Genomic DNA, 10,069 nt, shown 5'->3' on the forward strand with positions numbered 1-10,069 from the left:
TATATGTGATCAGATCACATGTTGAAGTCCTATTTACGCATGTGCCACACAAATCTATCTTCTTGTAGGTGAACTGTTCAAAGAACAAGGCCAACCGTACGAAAGTGAAATTCCAACAGACGACAGGATCTCGTAGCTATATTGCACACTGCGAGGCTCTTGTAATTAGCTGTTGTTTCACTCTTTTTGCTGTACCATATTATCAGATCTATATTGACTAGTTCGAAATGCAGAGGAAAGCCCGCAAGGACCAAAAAGTACCTGAACCAAATGCTGTGGAAATCTTCAAGGACTGTCACACCAGCAAGAAGAAGGGCATGACTACACCAGTCAAAGCCGCTGTTGTAAGTCCTTAATCCTCATGCCTTTTAACTACTACTTACTCTGACTTGTGCCTTGAACTGCATGGTTTGCAGCCAATGTCTATTACTCTTTTCAATTTTATACACAATTGTCTTAGTGTATCATTGCACCTTACAACGTTTAAAAGAGAGGAGTGATGTTCCTTTGATCTTGACCCGTAATCTAGTTCCGTGCTGCACTTGCCCACACAACGTTACAATTGCCTGTTTGTCTGTTCTCAGTTGTTTTGTGATATGAATGATGTCATACTATGCTTACCGTATTATAAACTTCGTCTCTTTATCCTTAGCCCTCAATACAATGTGAAGAAATAGACAATACATTAGCGATGGTACATGGTCATATGTTTGGAACCTGGTTTTATTATGTACTTTGCAATAAAATACAACTAATATTTTACATGGGTTCACCAGAATAAGTTCTGTATATAGACCAAAGCTATTTTGTTTGGTTTTGCTGCCTCCTTAATATCTTCTGTTCTAGTACTACTAATGTAAAACCTCAACTTTTCAGCAAGCTATGGAAAAAATGGTGGAACCGCCACCTTCAGCAACTATAACCGCAATGTCAGCTCTTGCTGCAGTGGGTCCGTACCTGTCCACTAACAGTGCCAAAAGCACGTTCCTGCGTAATACTGGGTTGGTTGTTAAGGCAATATCGTCCAAACTGCCTCATGATCAAGATATGCATGCTCAAAGCAATGTTGTATCTGCGCTCCAGACACAAGTCCATTCCCTAATAGAGACCCTTTGTGAAACAAGGAGAAACATTGCTCAATGTCGTCAAGATATGCATGGTTTTGAAACCAGACTATCAGACATTTGCTATGTTGTTCAGGAGCCTAGGGGAAATGAAGGCGAGGGTTATGGTGCTCCATCCGACAATACAACATGAAAACGTAACAGTCAGGTCAAATGAACTGAGCTTCTGAACTTCTGGTGGTGCATTTATCTGCTAGACTGTTAAGTTTTATGCCAACCTTCCTTTTGTTATATAGTTGTAATTTGTTTTGATGCGATACAAAATTTATTCTTAACGTGCAGCCACCGGCTGAAGAAAACAGCAAGCCATTTTTGTATAGTGTAGGGTGTGCCCTATATTTGCACCGGTGGCGATCTTTGATGCCGAGTGGATGTAATCTGTGGAATCGCCTTAATAGCCTAGCGTTAGTTTCGGTCTTATTTATTTCCTAGTCTTCTTTTTCCCTGGTTTGCTAGTGGCCGCAACTACCATGGGCCATATACGGGCCATAGGATCCATGGGTGTCCTACGGGCCGTCGATAAATGGGCCTGTAATCGGTGGGCCTCGGGCAATCGGATAAATGGGTCTACATGGGCCGTAATCGGGCATAATTGGTATCGGCCCAGCATGGTAACAGGCCGTTAACAGGCCGTAGGACAGCAAAGGCTTAATTCTGTCACAGGCATAACGGGTCGTTAATGGGCCAGAATATAGGACGGGCTGGAAACGGCGCAACGGGTTAACAGGCCAGAAACGGGCCGACTCTTGCCATGGGCCGAATTTGGCCCATTAGGGTAACATGCCAGTAACGGGCCGACTCTTGCCATGGGCCGAATTTGGCCCATTAAGGGAACAGGCCAGTAACGGGCCGGAAGTAATCGAGGGCCGAAAAGGAGCCCAAGAACGTATGGGCCGTCAATAGGCCGAAAGCTAACACGGGCTGGAAACGGCCCATGTAAATCACGGGCCATTAACGGGTATAAAGAAAATTACTGTTCATTATGGGCTAGAGTCACTGTGGGCCTATAAAGGGCCGAAAGATACAAAGGCCTCATATGGGCCGAAAGACGTCGTGGGCCATACATGGGCCGAAAGTGAAATGGGCTGGTGTTATATTCGACGGCCCACATGACGTTGTTGGGCCGATTTCCTTCAGGGCCTAACGGGACGTGAGTTAACGGGCCGTAAAATGGGCTATTTGCGAAGAGACCGTTAACAGTCTTTTCATGGGCCAGCCCGTTAACTTTTGACCAAGTCAAACGGGCCTGCTTTGTAAGCTAAATGGGCAGTGGTGGGCCGTGGCACGTGTCGACATATCATAGGCGCCTATCTCACCCACTGACGAGCTGACACGTGTTTCGTCCGGCCAATAAGAATTTTACACGTGGAAATTTCCCATTGGTCGGGGCTGTTAACGGGCTATCGGATCCAAAACCTGACCCGATAGCTTAACGGCGTTCCGTTACGGTGCATGCCACGTGTCGGTCACCCTTGACGAAAGCACTTCTGTGACGCGCGATTTATCGTCATGGAAGTGGACACTTCCGTGATGATAATTTTGTTATGGATGTACATGGAACACTTCTACGACAGCACATGTATGACTACTTGATTCTGTCATAAAATCGTCATGGATGTACATGCATGACAAAAAACGTGACCTACTGTGAAAAACACGTATCATCACGGAAGTGTATTTTTTTGTAGTGATAGGAACATGTATAAGTCATGAAGAAAGCAATAGCAATATACTAAACGATCAAGTGCTAAGCTAACGGAATGGGTCAAGTCAATCACATCATTCTCCTAATAATGTGATCCCGTTAATCAAATGACAACTCATGTCCATGGTTAGGAAACTTAACCATCTTTGATTAACGAGCTAGTCAAGTAGGGGCATACTAGTGACACTATGTTTGTCTATGTATTCACACATGTATTATGTTTCCGGTTAATACAATTCTAGCATGAATAATAAACATTTATCATGATATGAGGAAATAAATAATAACTTTATTATTGCCTCTAGGGCATATTTCCTTCAGACACGCCCGTGTCGTCATGTGCGACGTGTCAAGAACCGGCTGGGTCTGGGGCGTCGGCCCCACAGAGCAATGACGGCTCCAGTAGTCCCGCGCGGGCCCGTGAACGTGGGTCGCCATCGCCAACCGACAACCTGCGGGAGACCACAGATCCACAGCAGGCTGAGCGCGCGGCTGTCGAGGGAGATTTGCCGCCGCCATCCGTGTCAGTACGAGGAACGGGATCCTCTGTGGCTGCTTCCCGGATCTGCTGTGGCTACACCAACTATAACCACATGAGTCACTCGTTCACAGCGATGTATTTCCAAACCACTAGTACCCAAGGATGGCACAGTTAGGTATGATAAGCACCAAGGGCATGGTATTCAAGACTGAGTCTTAAGTTACAACAGCTTGGATTCTGTCCATCAAAGGGAGATACTTCCTTATTCTTCTTCAAGAAAGGCAAGGTGATCATATACATGCTTATTTATGTTGATGACATAATTGTAGCAAGTTCCTCACAAGATGCCACGTTAGCTTTGCTAAGAAACTTAAAAAGCGAATTTGCTTTGAAAGATTTGGGAGAGTTGCACTACTTCCTAGGCATTGAGGTAAAGAAGGTGCAAGATGGTATTTTACTCACTCAAGAGAAATATGCCTCTGATATTTTGAGTCGTGTAGGAATGAAGGATTGTAAACCTTCTAGTACACCTATGTCAACCACAGAAAAGTTGTCATTGAATGAGGGCAAACTGCTAAGTCCAGAAGAAGGAACAAAATATCGAAGTATAGTTGGAGCACTTCAATATCTTACACTGACAAGACCTGACATATCTTTTTCAGTTAATAAGGTCTGTCAGTTTTTGCATGCACCAACCTCTTTACACTGGACAGCTGTGAAGAGAATACTGAGATATATTCAGGGAAGCATGGGAGTAGGACTAAGCATATGCAGGTCTCCGTCAACTACAGTAAGTGCCTTCTCTGATGCAGATTGGGCAGGATGTCCAGATGACAGGAAGTCCACAGGGGGCTTTGCAGTGTTTCTTGGCTCCAATCTTGTGACATGGCAAGCAAAGAAGCAAGCAACTGTCTCAAGATCCAGCACTGAGGCAGAGTACAGGTCACTAGCAAATGCTACTGCTGAGGTAATGTGGGTGGAAACGCTACTTCATGAATTGGGTGTCTACAGGCCACATGTGTCACGCTTATGGTGTGATAATCTAGGAGCAATGTATCTTTCTGCAAATCCTGTGTTTCATGCAAGAACGAAACATATAGAGATTGTTTTTCATTTTTTCCGAGAAAGAGTTGCTCAGAAAAAGTTAGAGATAAGGTTCATTCCAACTGGAGATCAAGTAGCTGACGGTTTCACTAAACCACTGCAAGTTCGACTGCTCCAAGCCTTCAGAAACAATCTAAACCTTGATGTGTTGAGATTGAGGGAGGATGTTAACAGATAGGCTTGTAGCTTTGTAACATGACATATGTGTCACGGTTGTGTATGTGTGCGCATTGTGTAATCTAGGCAGGTGGTTAGAGTAGATATGATCTCATCTCATGTATAGCTTGGAGTATGGGTCAAGACTACCAACTACCTGCCGATCCTTGTAAACTTGTTGAGCTATATAACATGCACGCGTCCTTGCAGGATTGCATACGCTTCCACAATCGTAGCTTTTACACGCATCAGCTACTACTTCATTGTTAGAAACCTGAGGATAGACACAAGAGATTAGGCACATGTAAAAGAATGCGCCATAAAGAAAAAGAGATATAGAAAACTAAAGCATGTCCTTTTCAAAAGTGAAATATGAATAACGAGTTATCATCTGGATTGGCATGCATGTCTTGACAGTGGGACTGCTGCGAAGAAAATGGTCAACTGGACATTATGATGGCACTTCAGGTCTCAAAACGATGTATTGCCCAATTTATAGTTGTGCATTTTATCAGTTAATCATTGCCGCTAGTACAAAACCAGATAATGGAAGCTAGTTCAGAAAAACACGGTACTCTTAGATGAAGAGTCCATGCTAAAAGACATGTTGACAGTTTTTAGCAGGATTACAAATTGCTACCACAAGACTGTACGACTGGAGGAACAGGTTCAAGTAGCTAACCTTCTACAGAGATCTGCGCCAATTACAAACAAATAATACTAGTTCCACTGCAACACTAACTAGAACTTAACCAATTATGGGCTAACTTCAATGACGACGACCTTTTTTACTGGAGGATGATGATATATAACTATATAAGGCAACACATATACTAATTATAATTGGCAAAAGGAGCAGAACATTATTTCGCCAGATCATAAATGTATGGACTGAGCAAGAGATATATCATCCTAAACATGTGAGTGGATGGCATACAGGTAGTAATGGATCAATGTAGAAGCATGAGCTAAGAGATAGTACCCAGCGACACATTGGACGGTAACCTGGCACGCTTCATTTAGCGTGACGTCTTTGTGAACGAACCAGAACATCTGCCAAAGTCTTGTTTTTCGTGACACACTTCTTACCTGAAAAATGGTTCCTTTCAGCAAGGTACAAGAATTTGAACAGAATAGAAACATGAAACAATTTGTTCGTACAGTATATCTCTGCATTTTATGTAATTAAGCTAGCAACCAGAAGCTAAAATCGTACAAATTACCACGTAAATATTTGTCAAGAAACTCTCTCTGACCAAGACACAGGAATACCCTAACTTGATTAGAATGTCAAATATAGAAAACGATGTGTAAATTAGAAATTCATAAACAACGGATAACTCTAATCATGTTTTAGCCTGGAAATTTGAACTTGGAACGAATCACCCAAGAAGGCCGCTGCTACTTGGCAGCGTTAACTAGGAGTCAACTACTGATTCAGTTGTTTAGAACTTTACATCACTGCTATTGTCAAAGACATGTTGGATTTCTCCCATGAAAATCCCCACAATGATGAACTGAACTCCATTTGAGAAATAGTTTCAGAAAAGAAGTGCACAGCTTCATAACTGAGAATACGCTGACTATTATAGGATTAACCTAAGCTACAGTGTACCAGGACAGGGAACATAGCTCTAAAAATTGCTGTTCAAAAGCTAAAGCACTCATACTACTGCATACATGTTTCAAGATAATTTGTCTATTTTATTTTGGTTTTGCAGAAAGCATGTTTTTTTTAAAAAAAAGTTGAGAACATTTTATTGATAAACACGAACATTTTTAAGACTTTTGTGAGCATTTTTTGAAAAATATCATATAGAAAAATGTGAACATTTATAAAAATTCTGAATATTGTTTGAAACTTGTGAACATTAATTTAAATTTGCGAAACATTTTTACATAAAAATAAATCACTTCTCACAGTTCTGCAGCTTAGATAGAGAAGTTAAGCTCATAGATACTCCAGGATTCTAGAGTAGATTATTAGGTATACAGTTTATCCCAACCCGTGCTTCATACATATGGACACAAGTTAATTTGTTGTGATTATTTAGATAGAGTTCAGAGTTCAGATCAACTTTGTTGGAACCGTAGCCCTCTAGCTACCTCTCCTCTCACTCGAACGGAGGTGAAAGAAGAAAAACAGTGGACACAAAATTTTCTGGCCGGCGACGAACGCCGCCACGGGCGCTCAAACGGCCCAATCTTTTTTTCTTTATAATGGCTACATGACTTACACTCGGCTCAAACCGAACAAGACACAATGCATCGGCTTATATAGCCTAGCACACACAGGGCCGACCGCCACGCACGCACGTAGCACCCACTACTCTACAGGCACGTTCATATTCTGATGCATGCATGCACTAAGCTAGCTACATGCACGGCCACAACCACCACCATCTTATCCATGCACTAACTAACCGGCCGGCACACTCGCCAACGGCCCTGCCTTACGCACTGGACTGGGTGCGCACACACACACCCACACGCGACACACAGGTGATCTACGGTGACACGTGGTTTATTTCTAACATACTCTCCCTCAACCACAACATCGTTGTCGTCGGAGTTCGTGTAGCTCCCGTCGTTGATGTCGCCACGACCGTGACCCAGCGCGCGGACCCGACCTGGCGCAACGACGCCGATCGCACCGCCACGGACCCGACCTGGCGCACTGAAGCTGGTCGCACCGTGCTCTGTCACGACTCCGGCGACACACGCCGAGCTCCTCTCTGCGCCCCGCACGTCTCGCGTGCACCTTACGCGTCCGACGCATCCCGTGCGCACCCATAACACGCACTGGTCGCGCCCGGCTCGCCGCCACGGCTTATTGCCCTGCACCGCTGCGCAGCACCTCCATGTCGTCATGCCGCTGTGTGTCGTTGAAGCCGCCACCACACAAGTCCTGCGCGGCCTCCTCACCGTGCCGCCTCCTTGCCGCGCCGCGCACCTCCATAGACCAACACATGGCCCGTAGCATCGCGCAGCCGCCGGCGAACTCCGCCACCACCGGCACGCCTCCGGCAAGGAGAACAACGCCCAAGATGAACCAGCTCTGATACCAATTGTTGGTACTGCAGCCCTTTAGCTACCTCTCCTCTCACTCGAACGGAGGTGGAAGAAGAAGAACAGTGGACACACGATTTTCAGGCCGGCGACGAACGCCGCCACGGGCGCTCAAACGCCCCAATCTTTTCTTCTTTACAATGGCTACATGGCTTACACTCGGCTCAAACCGAACAAGACACAATGCATCGGCTTATATAGCCCAGCACACACAGGGCCAGCCGCCACGCATGCACGTAGCACCCACTACCCTACAGGCACGTCCATATCCTGATGCATGCATGCACTAAGCTAGCTACATGCACGGCCACAACCACCACCATCTTATCCATGCACTAACTAACCGACCGGCACACTCGCCAACGGCCCTGCCGTACGCGCTGGACTGAGTGCGCGCACACACACCCACACGCGACAAACAGGTGATCTACGGTGACACGTGGTTTATTTCTAACAAACTTCAGATTGTTTCACAAGTAGGAGGTTGGATTGATTCAGATTCCTGTCCGTTTTCGCAACTTCTTACTTATTAGAGTAATGGCGTTTCTCTGCTTCCAGATGGCCCAGGCTGTGATGATGGCTAGGGAAGCAAAACCCTTGCGAAGGCAATTGGGGGCGGCAGCAGCGGGTCGGACCACCAGGAGAAGAATGGTGTCGTGCCGTCCGGTGGTGGCACATGTAGACGACACCAGGAGAGCACCTCAGGCCATGTGATGCGAGAGAACGCACAACCGACAAAGATGTGGTGCAGAGTTTCTTCCTCCTGCGAACAGAGACCGCACATCGGATTGTGCTGCATTCTTCCTCTGCCTTGCGTCACAAAAAATCCCGTGGCCTTCGTTGCTCGGTTTGATTTTCCACAAAAAGTGCAGCAGCAGGACTCGAACTCCGAACCTACAGGTTCGCTAGTAGAGTTGCTTGCCTCGGTGAGCATTTTGGCCGGCCTCATAAAATTGAGTCTACATACTTTACATAGCATATTACCGCGAGTAGGCCACTACCCTGGTGTAACCGTCAATGTTTTTTTATTTGTTAGGATCTCGTAATACTCGAATTTTCTCTCAAGAAAAGGGAAACACTTGAATCCAAGTTCTGGCGAGAGGGAGAAAAATATTTGTTTCCGAGATTCAAACTATGATCTCAGGATCGACACAAATGTACTTGTTGTAAACCAAATACAAATCAAGCTATTTGAATTTTTTTACCATTTGTATTAGTGTAAAAGAATATTATTACCAAGATTGCTTCCCAGTATTTTTCTCATCAGTGTTGCCGAATTTACCCTCTCTGAATTATTCATCCATTCTTTTGTGAAAAAGTTGTTGAAAAAATAACCCCGATAGCTTATGTGTAAATGACATGATAATATATGCAACGCATACATGATAACTTATGTATAAACAACACGATATTTTTCACCCGATGAAAAAGGTTGTTGAAAACATAAACCTGATAACTTCTATGCAAATATGATGGTATATACGCATCGTGGACCTGATAACTTAGATACAAAATTATGGTAACTTCAACTGCGGGGGGAAATTGGTTAAAAACATACCCCTGGTGGGGGGTTGTTGGAAACATACCCCCTGATAACTTCAGTGTGAAGAGCATAGTAATTTATGCATCTCGCATCTAATAACTTAGGTACAAACACTATGGTAACTTTGGCATGGGTGGGGGATGTTGCAGTACACCCCCGATAACTTCTGTGTGAATAGCATGATAATTTACGCACCATAGACCTGATAACTTATGTGCAACACGTTGGTAACTTTTGACCCGGAAAAATAAAGTTGAAGCAACATGTCCTCGGTAATTTCTGTGTGAATTACATGGTAATTTATGCACCGCATACCTGATAACTTATGTACAAACACGTTTATAACTTTAACATGGTAATGTTGGGGAATGTAGTCTTTCAAAAAATTTCCTACGATCACGCAAGATCTATCTAGGAGAAGCATAGCAACGAGCGGGGAAAAGTGTGTCCATGTACCCTCGTAGACCGAAAGAGGAAGCATTTAGTAACGCGGTTGATGTAGTCGAACATCTTCGCGATCCAACCGATCCAAGTACCGAACGCACGGCACCTCCACGATCTGCACACGTTCAGCTCGGTGATGTCCCTCGAACTCTTGATCCAGTTGAGGCCGAGGGAGAGTTTCGTCAGCACGACGGCGTGGTGACGGTGATGATGAAGTTACCGGCGTAGGGCTTCACCTAAGCACTACGACGATATGACCGAGGTGTAAAACTGTGGGGGGGCACCGCACACGGCTAAGAGATTGTCTGTTGTGCCTTTGGGTGCCCCCCTCCCCACGTACATAAAGGACGGAGGGAGGAGGAGGCCGGCCAGGAGGAGGCGCGCCCAAGGGGGGGAGTCCTACTCCAAGTAGGATTCGCCCCCCCCTTTCCTACTTCCACAAT

The sequence above is a fragment of the Triticum aestivum genome, chromosome 1D (assembly GCF_018294505.1).
Source record: "Triticum aestivum cultivar Chinese Spring chromosome 1D, IWGSC CS RefSeq v2.1, whole genome shotgun sequence".
Lineage (NCBI taxonomy): Eukaryota > Viridiplantae > Streptophyta > Magnoliopsida > Poales > Poaceae > Triticum > Triticum aestivum.